Source organism: Mauremys reevesii, linkage group 2, assembly GCF_016161935.1.
Source record: "Mauremys reevesii isolate NIE-2019 linkage group 2, ASM1616193v1, whole genome shotgun sequence".
In the NCBI taxonomy this organism is placed as follows: Eukaryota; Metazoa; Chordata; order Testudines; family Geoemydidae; genus Mauremys; species Mauremys reevesii.
In genome coordinates, this window is record NC_052624.1 from 194,925,038 (window position 1) to 194,942,283 (window position 17,246).

The following is a 17,246-nucleotide window of genomic DNA, read 5'->3' on the forward strand; positions in this document are numbered from 1 at the left end:
TCGTGCACCTCTATAAGAGGAAGGGCAATCGCCAGGTATGCGACAATCACCGTGGAATCTCGCTGCTCTCTACAGCGGGGAAAGTTCTTGCACGGGTTTTGTTGAACCGACTGATCACTCACCTGGAGCAGGGCTTACTGCCAGAATCACAGTGCGGCTTCCGCAAGGGGCGTGGGACTATTGACATGATCTTCGCCGCGCGTCAGCTACAGGAGAAATGTCAAGAGCAGAACTGTGAACTCTACACAACTTTTGTGGACCTCACGAAAGCGTTCGACTCTGTCAGTCGCCAGGGCCTGTGGAGGATCATGTCAAAATTCGGCTGTCCAGACCGATTCATACGAATGGTATGTCAATTTCATCACAGTATGATGGCTCGTGTCCTGGATAATGGTGAAACATCTGAGGCCTTCCCAGTCACCAACGGCGTCAAGCAAGGGTGTGTTTTAGCACCCACTTTGTTTAGCATGATATTCTCTGCCACTCTGACTGATGCCTTTCAACACTGCACTGAAGGAGTAGGCCTGAAGTACAGAACCACTGGGAAGCTATTCAATCTGAGGCGACTACGTGCCATCACCAAGGTGAAGGAAACTGTACTTCGAGACTTTCTCTTTGACGATGATTGTGCTCTGAATGCTAGTACAGAGCCAGAAATGCAAGCCAGTATGGACAAGTTTTCATCTGCATGCAACAACTTCGGCCTCACCATTAACATCAAGAAGACTGAGGTCATGCACCAGCCAGCTCCCCACACTCTGTACTCAGAACCGTCCATCACTGTAAATGGACAGAGACTTCAGGCAGTGGACCACTTCACGTATCTGGGCAGTACTCTTTCTCGAGCAGTGTCAATCGATGATGAAGTAAAGTGCAGAATTGCTAAAGCCAGCTCTGCATTTGGCCAATTGCACTCCAACGTCTGGGAACGTCGAGGGATCAGCCTACCAACAAGGCTGAAGGTCTATTGAGCAGTGGTGCTTCCAACTCTGCTGTACGCCTGCGAGACGTGGACTGTCTATCGGAGTCATGCACGAAGGCTCAATCACTTCCACATTTCCTGTCTGTAACAGCTTCTAAAAATCAGATGGCAGGACAAAGTGCCCGATACTGAAGTCCTTATCAGAGCCAGTCTGCCGTCAGTTCACACACTGCTGATGAGAGCCCAGACCAGATGGGCCGGACATGTCGTGAGAATGTCAGACGAGCACATTCCTAAACAGCTCTTCTACGGAGAACTCGCCCAGGGAAAGCGCTCCCATGGAGGACAAAAGAAGCGGTTCAAGGACATGCTGAAGACCTCTCTGAAGTCCCTGGAGATTAACACCGCCACATGGGAAACCCTCGCACTGAACCATCCAGCATGGCGCAGCCTCATTCACACAGGCAGTAATACCTCTGAGGCAAGGCGTACTGCTGAGGCTGAAAGAAAGCGTGAGCTGCGCAAGTCCAGAGCTGCCCGCACATCATCGACAGTGCCATCACATGTCTGCCCGACATGTGACAGGACGTTCCATGCCTGAATCGGACTGATCAGTCATCTTCGGATGCACAGAGTCCGGTCATCAAACGAATGAGTTGTTGAGGTCTTCATCGACAACGATGGACGAACATCATCATCAGCTTTAAGCCCCTGTCTACACAGAAATGCCTGTGATCTGAATTTGAAAGTGCCTTAAGTGCACATTAATGTACCCATCTGGAGAGGGGTTAGAGCCCATGTTATACTTGAATTCAGGTTGGAACCTGCCTACTTTGCAGTGAGGACACAATCTAAATCACTTAAGTGCTAACAGGCCTCCAATGCCTTTCTATAATTCCTCACAAAGGAAAGGCAAGTTCTCCCACAATTGAGAATGTTAGAGCATCTTAGCACCAAGATGCATGGAATATGCCTCCAGACCAAAAAGGGTGAGTGCATAAACAGTGAGGACATTGTTACACAGGTAGGATTTTGCTATGGGAATGCTCACACTCAGGCGAGGCTAACCTAGGCACCAATCACCCGGATTAACTGTGCAATGAAGACATAGTTTTAGTTAGGGGACTGTATAGACTCTGGAACTCACTTCCTGTCTTGGCCTAATGAAGGCAAAGGGCAAAGATTATCTCTTCTCCTCAGCTTCTGAGAGGAACAACACAGTCTGAGTTCCTAGGACAGGGCACTGATAATCCAGATAGCATATCATTAATCCTGTTGGGTTAGTTAAGTAAATAAAGAGCAGAGTCTCTTTTCTAACTTGCCTTTTCAAAAATGATGAATTTTAGTGCCTTATCCCAAACAATCATGGATATAGTTGGGAATTTACCGTCAGCATCTTCAATTTTGTCTCATCCACCTAAACCATAAAATTAAACAAATAGAACGTAAAAATATGTGAAATGACAGCTGAAGTTAGAATATTTTAAATGCATGTCAGTCACAATGTAGTTGGGAATGATTTAATTATTTATACATCCATTTCGCTGTCACTTTGACAAATCATGGAAAGATTCATTATACTGCTTTTTGTTTCTTTCCTGTGAACCTTGAGTCATTTATTTTTTAGGGCTGAGATTTTTCAAAGGAGCCTAATGGAGTCAGGTAGCCCCAATCCCAACTGCCGAACTGAAAGAAAAGATTTTCCTCTGAAAATCCCATCCTAGACTGGAAAAATTGTACCAAAAAAGGGATTACAACAATGTGATCCAAAGTTCCAGAAACGATATTCTGTTGAGCCCTTCATGCTGCAAAATTTGATGCCTTACCTGGGTCTCAAATCATGTGCCCAGTTTTAAGCACATGAGTTAGTTTTAATGGGATTTGCTTACATGCTTAAAGTTAAACAACTGTTAAAATTGGGCCTTGGATCTGAACTTCCCTAAAATGTCAGAGTCATTCAGACCCACCTCAAAGGTCTCTCCTATCTCTCAGGATCATCACATTATAATTCAACACCCAAACTTTATAATAGCTTGTTATGGTTAAATATCAAAATTGTCAGAGGTTCCATTTATATCAGATAAGCACACAAAACTGTGAATACTGATCAAAACTACCTGGGACTGATCAAAATCACTTGGGTTTGATATCAGACAACAATAGACTTCCTAGGGAGACTATTGTTACTTTCTATTTCGGGTCACTTTGGAAAGGATTTGGGGAAGGAGGTTGTGGTGGCTTGACATCTGCTTCTAGTAAGCCCAAAGACATGTAAAGGTGAACACAAATGAACCCCCCCCCCCACACACACATTACAGAGCACCTTTCATCTTTTTTATAAAGTTAACAAATTGATATAGAAAATATATGCAACAACATTGAAATGAAGTTAATTCTGGAGTGAAATGCGCCAGTAGCTTAGGTATGCACAGCAATATTTCCCGTCTTGAATTATATTGTAATTGGTTGTTATAAGTACAGTAATAGCTCACAATAGCCAACTAATAAGAGTCATCAATCAACTGTTCCTTTAAGAGGCAGGGATAAAATATGATTCATTCTTGGAAGTAACACTAAACTTTAAAGTAGTTTGCTTTAATTAGAAGATAAATCATGATCTAACCCAATGTATAAAATTCTAAATAACAGTATTCATCCGTTACTTCTTCTAATATGCTACAGCATTTATATCTGAATTACATCCTCCTAAAAGCACTTTATTTTTCCAAAAAAGCATGACCTTTAGATTTTTAATCCACAGCTTTGTTCTCAAATAAAGCTATCTAGAAACAGTCAAAATCTTTCACAAGATAAATGGTAACTCTTTACTAATCCCCACTATTTTATAAAATAATAACAACTGCATATAAACAATTTATTTATCCAACTCATTTATATGTGAGTATACTAACACCTAAACTTCAGTTCTGAAACACCATTCTGAACCTAGAGGACATCCTATTTCATGCCATTTCTTGTCTCCATTTGCTGTCACACCAACAAAGCACACTGTACTGCATGCACACAGAGATTACATCACTGAAGGGATTTTTTTTTAAAGTAAAAGCCATAAAATCAATTTCCAAATAGGACAACAAATGCTGACTTAATCCAAAGATGTGTGGGCAGCAAAATAAATATTCATTTTGAATTAGCCAGTAATTATAAATATTACCTGTATCCCACAGATATCTGGATCACTAATCTGTAAACTAATTAAGCAATATCATCTACATATAAATTGAGATGCATCCGGTGGGGAGCAAAAGAAACAAGGTGATGGACAATTCCAGCAGTGCACAATGAAATGAATAATGGATTATAAAGGTGTTTTCTTTTTTAGTATATATTGGACAGTTATACACACACACACACACACACGTATATACACATAGACACATATACCCATGAAAATAAATGGAAATATTTTTTTAAAAATATTTAATGTCTCATATCCCATGTTTTGTAAAGGGACCACCCAGTGCATCAAAAATAAGTCAACTCACAGTACAACAGCCCGGGTAACATGTTGATTAATTCTACTGCATTCAGGGGCAGCTCCAGGCCCCAGCACGCCAAGCGCATGCTTGAGGCGGCAAGTCGCGGGGGGCGCTCTGCTGGTCGCCACGAGGGCGGCACTGCCATGCTTGGGGCAGCAAAATGCCTAGATCCATCCCTGACTGCATCACAACAGAGTGGTGGAGAGGGGGAAATGCTCACTGACTGAACAGCAAGTAAAGTGGGGGGAGGAATGGAGGATGGGCTCATCTCATAATACTCAGGGTAACTCAGTTTGCTCTGTGATGACTGCTTTACTACATAATGATTCACTGGATCAGATGTTCCTCATTTTATGGCTTAGAGTTCTAAAGTAGTCAGGACCCAGAGGGGGCCAAGTTGGTGAACTCACCAAGAAGATGAAACGTTACTGTCATGCACACTGGTGATCTGACAGACATGGGGTATTACACACCTCAGGGTTGGGGAGGGGGTATTAGGAATTCCTCAGTTTTGTTTATGACTGAATCACAAGAGATCAAGCTGCAAAGTGGAGATTCCATGACATACCTTTGCTGCTCATACCTATGCCTGCTCCTAAAATCCTCCTCTTGGATAAACAGGGTAATGAGGAACAATGGACTGAAACTCTGACTCATGCTGACTAAGGAAAGGCCATCAATAAAACCACCATCCCTGCTTCTTTGATTTTAGATGAAAAACCTAACCTGGACCAGGCAGGATTATGCATATGGCTTTGTGTTGGCAGTGAATAACCTAGAGAAGCAGGAACCCACAGGTGGCTAGAGAGAAGGTGCAACTGAGCTCTCTACTCAACCAACCTCCATCGTGTGAATGGTCCTATTATGAGAATTGACTCATACAAGTGTGTCCATGTCTCGTGTTGAAACAAATGTAGGCTTTTGGTGGAATAGAAGCCACCTTGCAAACTTAACACCTTCCTTTCAGAGGTAATTGCACTACTGCTGCTCTTGGTACTGGGATCCCACAGATCCATCTTCTTGGGGGATTTCAATGTTTATGCAAATGATGTTTCTAGCCTGCTGGCTCATGATGTTATGGCCTTCATAAAAATATGGGATTCTTCTAGTGTGTGCGGGTGGGGGGCGGGGGGTCAATGGATCCTCTCCTACAGTGTGATATAAACTGGACCTGATCTTTGGCATAGGTGGGGGCATTGCAAACATAGGTGTGGGAACTAGGGATGCTGCAGTACCCGCAAGTTTCACAGTGAAAAGTTTGCTGCTGCTGTCAGAACAAAACTAGCATTATTTTGCAATTCTTGAGAATCCCAGAGGTGTGGTGCACCCGGTGGTGTGAGCGGGAACTGTGCTTTTTCACATTGCTTTTGAACATGCATGGTTTACACTTTCGTTAGCTGGCTTTCAGCACCCCCACTATATAAAGTGTTCCAGTGCCCCTGAATGGAAATGCAGTAAACAGGCCCAGTCATTAACTTTTTTCAAGAAAAGGTCAGTGTAGTGATCTTGGGATTCATTAAATAACAAACCAGTTAATGAGAAAGGAATACAACTTTAATTAAACAAACAATGTTCCCAACCCCTGCCTCCAGGGCACATCTCCAAATTCTTATGTTCATAATACTGTCCCTTATGAGGGAGCATCTCTAAATTATAATCCTCTGTAAACATATCTTTACAGTGCTCACAACTCCTTTAAGACACTCTCTCACATCTCCCTCAGGCATATTAAATGGCCATACAGCTGCATCCTGCATCTTCTCTTCAGCCTTGCATAGGCCCATTTATGATTGCTTATGCTAGCCCTTACAGACAGCTTTTATTAGCCCTACTTCTCCCATTCTTTACCTGCTGAAGATGATCTGGACTAACCTCCCTTCTCCAGCCAGTTCTCAGGCTGCTGCTAACATCCTCTTCCCTCTTGTTGCTTCCATTTCCTGATCATCCGTCCCCTATGTGTCATTTCTCAATACAAGATGCTGTAGGTTACACAGCGTTCTATATTCCACACTGACCTGGGGGGGGGGGTCCCCTACTGTCCCATGTATGATCTGTAGTCTTGAGTCATGTTCATCCTAAAAGGGCTGAGCAGTGAACCCTGAAGTTCATTTCATAATGTACATCCAGGTATTAAAATCACAAGAACCTTAGAACTTCGTATAACAGTATCAACAGTCAATAATAACTTTAAATTTAAAGACTGAAGCAGTATGAAAATGTTTACAAGACGCGAGGTATATATCAATCTATGAAATTGTGCAGAAAATAAAGAAATGAAACGTAGCACAAATAATTTATTCACTTAAAATAAAACCATAGAGAATAGAACCTAGGACACCTGAGTTCTAATGCTAGCTCTCCCCTTGAGACTTGCTGTGTGATACTGGGAATGTCACTGAAACAGACATTTTCAAACTCAGGTGTCTAAAGTTAGGCACTGAAAACCATATTTAATATAAAATATTTTTGCCGTAGCCCTTTTTTCGGTACATCAGTTTCTCCATCTTTAAAAGGGCTAATATTTACCTGATACATATGTTGTGAGGATATATGTTTGAAAAAAAAATTACTTTGATACCCTTAAACCAAAAAGCTTTTTATAAATGCATATTATTTCTTTAATCTATTTTCACTAAATGGAAAATGACAGTTTCAGTTACTTTCATTTTTATTCCAGTCTGCTCTGGGCAAAAGTATTTATTTTATATATTGCCACCTTCTCTGTGGAGATTTACAATATGTATTTACTTTTTCATCCTAAATCTATTTTTGACTTTCTGTTCACTCATGATATTGTTTTCCAATATTTATCCTTCTTTCTTTGCTGTTTCCTCCTTTCATTTTGTTTTGTTTTCTTTCCATCTGTGACTCAAATTATGGTGGGGGTTTTTTAATTCCTTCTTTCATCTCATCCATCCATCAATCTTCAATCTGGCCATCACTTGGCACCTGCGTGAAGAACAAATTTAAATAAAGCAAACAATCAGTTTTTTGGACTTTACTCTCCTATCTCTCCTCTTGTAATACCATGAGAGCGTGCTTTGTAGATTATTTTCACCCAAATAAAAGTAGTTGTTGGGGAAAGTCTAGCTTAAAGAAACAGATACTGTTGGGTCCATCATAATAGAGAAAAGTCATGACTCTGGTATAGCAAACATAAAGGAGAATCTTTATTTAAAAGATGCTGGTCACACAGACTGTGTAGCTGTCGTCAAACTCTCTAGTTCACAAAAGTGCTTTCGACATGGGTCACTACATAAGGGTGAGGGTTGACCGGTGTCATAAATGACATTTTTTCCCCTCTGACAGATTAGTAGGGTATCCCCAATGTCACTATGATCTAGCAATATTGAATGTTGTTGATTAATGGACTGTTCCATTTTATCTTCATCGGAATGATCAGTGTTACAAAGTGCAGTATCTTTTGACTGAGGTATAACCTTTGCAGTTTCATGTAATGAGCATCCAAATAGGAGTTGTAATGGTGATTGTTCTGTAGTCCATGACACTCTCCCAAATAGCCCAGACAGTAGTATTAGTTTCTAGCAATGCAATGTGGCACTCTGCCTGTCTGCTCAGCAATGCAGGTCACTATGATCATATTATCCCAGGTTCCACACTGCATTGATTCCCACGTAACTACAGAGTCCAGTTCAGGGCCTCCAAAATACTTTTCAAAGCCCCCTGTGGGCTTAGCCCTAGCTAAGAGAGATTGCCTCACCTGCCACACTCATGACCTCCACTGATAGTTGCGTTCCAATGGAACCCCAAAATTATGGACAGGTTTGAGAATATAAAAGACAGGACTTTCATGGAGCTCAGATTCATAACATGACACTCATTAACAACAAAAAGGTACCTTGCAGCAGTAACCACAAAGAAATGGGTTATGCATTTAGTTGATTTAGATTTTCCGCAATAAACTCTTTGCACAGGCTTATGCATAATATTGTGATTATTTTCTACCTTGCAAGCTACCATTACAGAAGGAAAAGGGAGGAAGAATTCTTCTATTGTCATTACTCTTTTTCCATTTGGGAACCACCGGGGCCTGGATGCACAAAAGGAGTTAGGCACCAAAGTCCCTGTTTCAGATGTCTAAATTCCAATTTTAGCTTCACTATGATACACAACACTACTGCCTAACCCTTGTAGGGCCTAAACTCACTCAGTGTCTATGTTTTCAGAGAAAAGTTCTCTTAGAGTCTATCTTTCTGCCTCTAGGCACACACACTGCTGCCTCCCTCTATAGACATCTGAGCACCCATCTCATGCCTAAGCCCCAGAGCGATTCACAAACTAGGGAAATATATGCATTTGGCTAGCTAATTCGTGTGCAAGGTCTGATTCAGTAGACATGCTCAGAGGCTGCGTACCAGACTGGGTCCCCTTTAAAATCCAGTTGAAGTAGGTAATGTCTACTTTCTAACTTTTAGCCCAGGGATTAGAGCACTTGCCTGTGATGTGGGAGACCCAGGTTCAATTCCCCCCCTCTGCCAGAGATGGAGAAATGATTTACACAGGGATCTCTGTCCTCTCAGAGAGTGCTCCAACCACTGAGCTATGGGATAGTCTGATGTGAGGCTCCCTCAGTCTCTCTTCTTGAACCCGTTTCATTGTGGATAAATAATGAAAAAGAGCAATTGGAATAGGGGACCTGGACCCAGGCAGATGCCCTAACCACTAGACTACAGGGTCATTCTTACACACTCTCTCTCTTTGGCCCAATTATTATTTAAGAATTTATCCATAGTGAACAGTGTGAAAGAGAGAATATGCAGTGGTTAGGGAACCCACCTAGGAGGTAAGATACCATTCAGTTATGCATGCCATGTGAAAAGTTTCTGGGGGAGCTCCTTGTGGTGGTTGTGAAAAAGTTCCTTCTCTCTCTCATTCAATTTGGAGACCAGGAGTGAGCAGCAGAATAAGTGATGGCTAAATTAACGTTAATGAGTCAAATATTGCCAATACTGTTGCTATTTGGCTAAACTGCTATTCAGTTTTCCCATCTTTGATTAACAGGTGGTATAATGTACTGTGGTGTTAGCAGGATATTACTTTTATCATGCAGGAGAATAATACATTATTTCCATGGGGCTTCAAGTATGGGAGTACATCTTCTCACTCAGTCATAAACCAGCAAGGATAAAAAGATTATTCTGAACAGCCGGAAGTCTTTGGAAGGGTGGCCAGCTGTGTTCTAATTGCTTCCAGGTTGTCATAGGTGCTCAATAGGAGACCAGTGAAAGTCTTACTGCTTTCAAAGCTTCAGCAAGGATTTTGATTTTGTAGGTGGAGATTGAGTAGAGAGGGTGAATTGAGGATGGGGGTAGAGGCAGGGTTTGATTCTTGTTTTAATCAACTCTAAAGAGATTCTTATTCTCATGAAAACTCCCTGCAGGTTTTTCTGGTTTTTTCTTCTCTATTTCTCTCCCTTTCCAGGGAGACTCATCAGAACTGAGGAAAGAATTAGCACAGGCTTACAAATACCTGCTTAATAACTTAAAATAACTGCTACTGCCTGTGTATCAACAAATACCATGATATAAGAAATTGTCTCTTTAATACTACAGGAATAATTATTTTGCAATGATATTAATATAAATTCTACCTGGGCAAGGATGGGGGCCCTAACCTATAAAAATGTAAACATATGCTTAACTTTAAACACATGAGTATGCCTCTGAAGTCATTGGACTTCAGTGACACTACTTGTGTGCTTAGAGTTTAACACATGCATAATTGCTTACTATACCCAAGTAAGGGCTTCAGGGTTGGACAACAGGAAAACTTTCTCTATCAGCTTTCAATGTATTTGCATTTATATTTTGCCCAATACAGTACTTTGCTTCTTGTATAAAATTCAAACAAACAAAATTAATTAAGCTTTGGAGTTTCATTTAACTGGGAGAGATGATATTGTTCAGCAATGTCTTTACTTACTTTGTAATTCAAAAATCTGGTTACAGTAAAGAGATAATTTTTCATTATGTTTTTAGAAGGAAAGAGTTAAAATAAATCACGTCTGCCATTCCCTAATAGCAAGGATTAGCATAAAATTATTCAGCAGTGATAAATACAACTCTGACAGTTTAACCAATGATACATCTACAGTCGCTCAGCATTTAGAAACATTATAAATGTAAGTTCCAGATCTGTTCTTTCAAAAGCAAGATTAGCTCCTGATAAACGGTCTGTTTAATGCACTGACTATCTGGAGGGTAATTTGAAGTTCATCAGCTACTATACTACTGACAATAGATGTTCCCCCATAGACTACTTATAAAAACTGTTATTTAGAATGCTTAACAGTTTCCAGTGGCTTTTCTTGTCGTTTTTAATTGCTGTTGAGTTTTGGAACTACAGTTGTCAGCCAACCTTATTTTCCTTAAGACAGATAATTTTCTTCCTTTGCTTTTCAAAATTAGTTTTTATTTCAGAATTCAGGCTCTCTTTTCTCCACAATACTCTAATTGCTCTTCCAGGGTTATGGAGGAATCAAATAGAATGGAATAAGAACTTTCTCTCAACTAAACACTCCTTTTTGTGAGAATGTTGTGGTTGCTGTAGTTGCTTAACAAACATATAGCCCATATTTCTGAGCAATTAGAGATGGACCCGAGTTCATACTAAAGTCAATGGAAAGAAACCCATGGACTTTAGTGAACATTGGATCAGAATGTTAGGGGCAGTCTGTCAGCTGGTGTAAATTGTCATATTTCTATTATCTGCCACTGAACGAGTTAGGTTACCTTTCCAAAGCAAGCAGTGCATATTCCCTTTGCCGTAAGGAAGAATATTTCTAAAAATCCAACTGTTCACTAACAATTATGGTGCCGATTATCTCAGTTAAGAAAGGTGTAGGAATAGAAGCACTCTGCTCCAGCCAGAGTTTCCACATACACTGAATCTCAGAAAGAACAGTTCCTCCAAGAATATATCCAGGACCACCACGGCTGCTTTGGTGAGTCTAGCAAGACCATCAGAGCTAGACTTTCAGGATCTCATTTTGACACTTGTACCAGTGTAAAGCTGGAGGAACACAACTAAAGCCAGTGGAGTTAAACTAGTGTGCAACTAGTGTAAGTGGGAGAAAAATGGGTCCTCCAAATGCTAGTACTCCATGAGTATAGGGACTGCAATTATTTCTGAGGCCCAAGCACAGAAAAGCCCCATGCATCATGTTTCCTTCACCTTGTCCACTTATACAGGTTTAACCACAATCTGGAGTAATGGTTTGGCAATTCTAAATTCCTACTATTGGTTCACTTCAATTTTGCTCTATGTTGTTTATAAAAGAAACAAAAATAAGCTGATACATACGGTGGAATAATACATCAATCCATTTTCATGGCTCAAACTCAAACCTTAGGCTTTGTTTGCTATCAATATACTGGCACAAGAACAAAATGAATGATCATTGTGTTACTATTTCCTCCATTGCTATGTTTACAATCTTTTTACCTATTAGTATGAAGCTTAGATCTAATAACTCTTTTTGAAATATGCATGTAAATTTCAAATCTTAGATAAATACGGCCTTCCCTAATCAGATTAGTGATTACCAACAGTACTAAAAATTACTAGTTGTATTTTGTACTTTAGCCAACACAACTTGGAAGAAATAACCTGAAATATTTTGTATATCAGTCGGATATTATAACATGACATGAAACATGCACATCACTTGTTGGAGCAATACAGGACTCCATGTAGGTGTGATGAGAATTTCAGATATGCCATGGCAAGGAATCCACAAAAGGAATGAGACAAAACATAGAGCTGTATCTCTGTTTGTTATGTGTACGCTAGGCTAGCAGTCAGTGCTATTTCAGCTCAAAGAAAATGTGGGGACAAAACATGCGATGCAAAGAAAAGTTTGCAAGGGCAATTTAACTGAAGGCCAGCATCAGGGGTTAAGGATGACTAAAGACATTTCCAGAATGACTATGAACACCTGAGTTCTGAGTTTGGTTGACTCAGTGTCAGTGAAACACAAAATGAACTCCACAATTTGTTGTAGAATCACTCTTGTAAAGTTACTATAACATTTACTGGCCAGGTACAAAATCAACTTACCCATACTTATTCTAATGATGATGTAGAAAAGAAAGATACATTACATGCCCCTTCAAGTAAGTGTTACACCTGCTGTAAGGACTGTTGTGGATAGCCAAGAAAAGGAAACAACATTTGTAGAGCATAGTAAGTTCAGTGGAAACTATACATAAGGGCTCTTCAGACAAGAGCATTTAACATTGTGCTATGATACTACTGTTTTCCTTTTGTTCCCACTTGAGACATTAACATGGTTAACATTTCATGAAAAGTTAAATAAGACAGAAAGTCAGGACAAAAGAAAGCAACACCAATTGCTAGAATAATTTCAAAGTGGCTGCAAAGAGCACACCAAATAAAAGATACCTTGACTGGATAGAAATGCAATTATTCTCTAGAAATTTTGCTGAAAGTTTCACTCTCTCCTACCTGGTGTCCCCAGAGACATGTGTGGGATATGTTTGTTCTTGCTCTGTTTAATCTTTTAGTTTCTGTTTAAATTGGGTTATTCACAAGTCTGACCTGTCAACAATCCTCCACTATTCAGATGATTTTCTTTCTCTGTTTTCTAGGTCTCTGTAAACACTTCCATAAATCAAGACTGGTTTCAAGTCTATGAATGAAGTTAAAGAATTTAGGAGCTACTTGAGAGGAAGAATGTTGTTGAGGTTAGTGCACAAGTCTTGAAAATCAGGAGAGCTGGTTTCTATTTATGGTTATGCATGTACTTTCTGTTTGATGTTGGGCAAATTATGCAATCCTTTTGGGCTTCAGTTTCCTCCTAAGTATGACAAAGATATTGGGAGGTCAAATTCATGCATATTGAATTGTTGTTATGGAGTTAGACTGGTGAATGAGTTAGAGAGATGGAGAGAAATGAAGGAAGTGAAAAAACAAACAATTGATCCACACATCTTAAAGGGGTCCAGTTCTGACATTCTTAATCAGCAGCTAATGGGAATAATGCCTCAGAAAGGACTTCAGGAATTCCAGTGTGATCTGAGTACCTAACTCCCTCATGCTTCTTTGAAATTCCCAGCTGAAATATTCTGCTTTTTCAAAAACTGCATGAGAAGTGGAGAGATGAAAAGAACCAGAGGCAAGATATATGGAGTAATAAAATTTTCACTAAGAAGTATAAATATTTGTACATAAATATTGTTATGAGCATTAATATATTGTGGCTTCTCTCCTTTTTTATTGACATTACCCTCTCCTATGCTTCCTTATTTGTTGGAAAAATCCCTGCTCACCTGGTGAATTCCCTACCATATGTTAGTTCAATGCAGCTCGATATATTGTTTATGGTGCATTCCCTTGGCTGCATGTGCCATTAAACATGCTGTTGAGATGTGACACAGGTAATCTAACAGTTAAAAGGTCACCTGTCTTGGTTCCTGAATCATCCTTCCAACTCAAATATCCATTTTACCTCCTCTTAGAAAGTAATTATGTAATTATGTAATTTTCCCATTTTGCACTCCCCATTGTCATATAGTGGATACAAGGGCCAGATCTGTCTATGAAATGGGTACACTAGGTTGTCTATAAGATAAAACTGTTTGTTTTATGACTGTTGAACTGTAAGGCACTGTAGTGTATAGTACTTGGCTAAGTCATGAATGCAAAAAGTATGATAGAGAATAATGCTGAAAATTTTATCCTGTTATTTTATGAATCAATAGTCTGTAATAGTCTCACTTGTAATATTTTGCTCCGTTCTCCTCACCCCATCTCAAAATAAATCAATACATAAATAAACAAAGGGCATCTAAAGAAAGGAAATGTAAATGGTTATAAGCATGGAGATACCTCTGTACTGAGGAGAGGTTGAAAATACCAGGAACATTTAGTTTGGAGAGGAGATGAAGGGAGTAATAGTTATATGAAGCAAAGAATGATAGAAAGGAAGTTCATAGTATGAGAACAAACAGGCATTCAGTCAAACTAAAAGGTAAAAAATGTAGGACTGATATGGCCTTAATGTTATTGACTGGAACTTTGGAGACTGGGATTAAAATTCTTGCTCTGTCACTCACATCCTGTGTCACTGTCAAGCTGTCTGGACTGGCTCGTGAGCATGAGTACCAACCTCAGGGCAGACTGTGAAGAAGCAGGTCACAAACCTCAAACTGGTTGTGAGTTCTACACTTAGATTTCACTAACCAAGTATCAAATGTGAACTCCTCACACACTATAACAGCCCTACCATGGAGTCACAGACAGTCCCGTGGGGCATTTTGGATGATCTTCCCTACTTGTCTCTGTGACAGATGGCATCTTAGACCAAAAATCACAACAATATTCACGTTGCTCCCAGTCGCAAAGGAGGAGTCATTTACCCCAGGTCAATTGCCCCTTAGGTCCCACATTAAAGACAATGCTTGTAGCAATCCTAAAATAAATTAACTAAAGCTTTATTGACTAAGAAAAAGAAACAAAAATCATTTACAAGGTTAAAGCAGGCAAACATACACACACACACGAGTTACAGTCTTAGCTTCCAAAAGGTAATAGAAGCTGCTGTAATATGCGAGCTGTACAGGTCCTTTAGAGTTAATCTAGGCCAAATAGCTCGGGATCCCTTGCTTATGCTTATAAATCTTCACCCCTCATAGTTCAAGAAGCATACAGAGATAGTTCCTTCTTGTCACGGATGTTTATTTCCTTTCTCCAGAGTTCAAGCTGATGGAACAAGTCTGCTTGCACATCTCCTCTTCATGGGTGTCAGAGAAGCAATCAATATAGTCTTTTGTCCCCCGATGTTCCACAATGGCTTGTCAGGCATCTATGAGACTTCTTTTGTTGGAGAGAAGATAACACTTCTTGTGGTCAACTAGTATTTCACGCTTGGTAATGCTTCTCTCCTGACTGGGGGTTTACAGTTTTAGAGCAAACACTTTTATAGTTATAGAGCAATCACTCAAATATTACCTTATAAATATGGGATATAGATATCATTAGTGAGATTAATGCATGCAGCAAGTCACAAGAATTTCATAAAGTCTAAACACTTAAGACCTTTTTAGAAATCTAATACCTATTTAACAATACTAACACATAGTAAGCCAGACTAGTTTCCAGCTATGCATTTGTCAGTGTTCAATGAGGCCTATGGGACTTGGGCATGAGCTGGCACCTGGTCTACTAGCAACTACTAGTGACCTTCACCAAGTCACTTAGGACTAGATTCACACGGGAGACTTAGGCTCAGCATTGCAGTACCTAATTTTGGGGGCCCTGCCTGACAGTGGAATCCTACACTGCAAGTTAGGCCCCCAGGCTCCTTATACAATGCCTGGGGAGAGTTAGGTGCCTAAAACAGGGATTCACAGAAGCTAACACACTGAGCAGGGAGCCACCTAAGATTGTCTGTAGAAAATGCCAATGAGAGGAGTGTGACCTAAGATCTGCCCCTCAAAGAAAATTAGGCACCTAACCCTGGGCTGGAGGGAGATGCCTATCTCTTCTTGGGATTCACAACCATGAACCCTCCCTTGATGACAGGACTGACCTGGCTTAGATTCACAAACAAACAAACAAAACGCCAAAACAACAACAAGAAGGAGACACTACCTCTCTCATACCCAATAGCTCAGGGGAGGAGGGAGACCTGAGTTCAAATCTTCACTCTGCCTGATTCAGAACGAACACCTGAACTGCAGGTAAGTGTCCTAACCACTGGGTTATAGAGTATTCTACGGTCACCCTCTCTCAGTCCCTCCTCTTGAAGTGGTTCCACTTATAGTCATTGCACCTGGGTCTCCCATTTCCCAGGGAGTACCCTAATCACCAGGCTATAAAGTCATGCTTTTTTCTCTCCAGTGCAATGAATATTTAATTATTTCATAAGAAGTGGCATAGACTTACTAGGAGAGACACCCATCCCAGCATTCCATCTAGCCCAAGGGTTAGCGCACTCACCTACGAGGTGAGACACCCAGGTTGAACTTCCTGCTCTGAATCAGACAGAGTGGGGATTTGAACCTGTGTCCTTCACATTCCAGGGAGTGTTCTAACTGCTGAACTATTGTGTATAAGAGACTTTGTGCAGGGCTTAATTGAAGACTGCCTACAGGATTGGGCTTTGCAGGTGAGCTATGTAAATGCCTAGTTTGTGAATCCTGCTAGGGCTTAGGCACTGAACTGCTTGTTGGTGTCAGGATTTAGGCAGCTCTGTGCAGGTACACCTGCAGTAGTTTGGTGCTAGAAGTATTAAGTAGGCAGCTGAGCAGGGGTTGTGAAAAATCTAAATGTTGGACATAGCTACCTAAAATGGCAGTTAGGTGCCTAAATCCCTGTCTGGGTCTAGCCCTTTAGTTTCTCACTTCCCTGTCTGCAAAATAGGGGCGATAGCCCTTCCCTAACTCGCAGCAGTGTTGTGAGGATAAATACTTTAATAATGGTTAGGCGTTCAGATACCATGGTGATGAGGGCCATATAAATACCTAAGATGGACCTAATTTACTAATTGCTACAAGATATCATTCAGTCCAAGAGTTCAATATGATTTTTAGAAGGTTGGTATTTTTGTGGTCAATGAAAACATCCAGAGTTACATTAGAGAGGAGTTCTTAAATAAAGGATACAAATCTTCACACCTCAGGCTGTAAGAAACCACTGATGGAGGTTAGGAACTAACTTCCCCTTAGAGCAGGTTATTCCTCAGTTGTCCTTTGTGGGATCTCCTGCACCTTCCTCTGAAACATCTGGCCCTATTCATTCTCAGAGTCAGGTTATTGGTCTAGCTTTACCATTGGGCTCTC

At 40.5% G+C, this 17,246-nt stretch overlaps 1 long non-coding RNA gene across 1 annotated transcript in view; it reads right to left on the reverse strand.

The window, feature by feature from the left end:
• Positions 1 to 6,997: 6,997 nt before the first annotated feature.
• The window catches only part of LOC120399096, a 62,062-nt gene continuing 51,813 nt past the window's right edge, over positions 6,998 to 17,246 (reverse strand). Inside the window, exon 2 of the long non-coding RNA XR_005594958.1 lies at positions 6,998 to 7,371. This is a non-coding gene — a long non-coding RNA (uncharacterized LOC120399096). The remainder of the gene's footprint in view (positions 7,372 to 17,246) is intronic.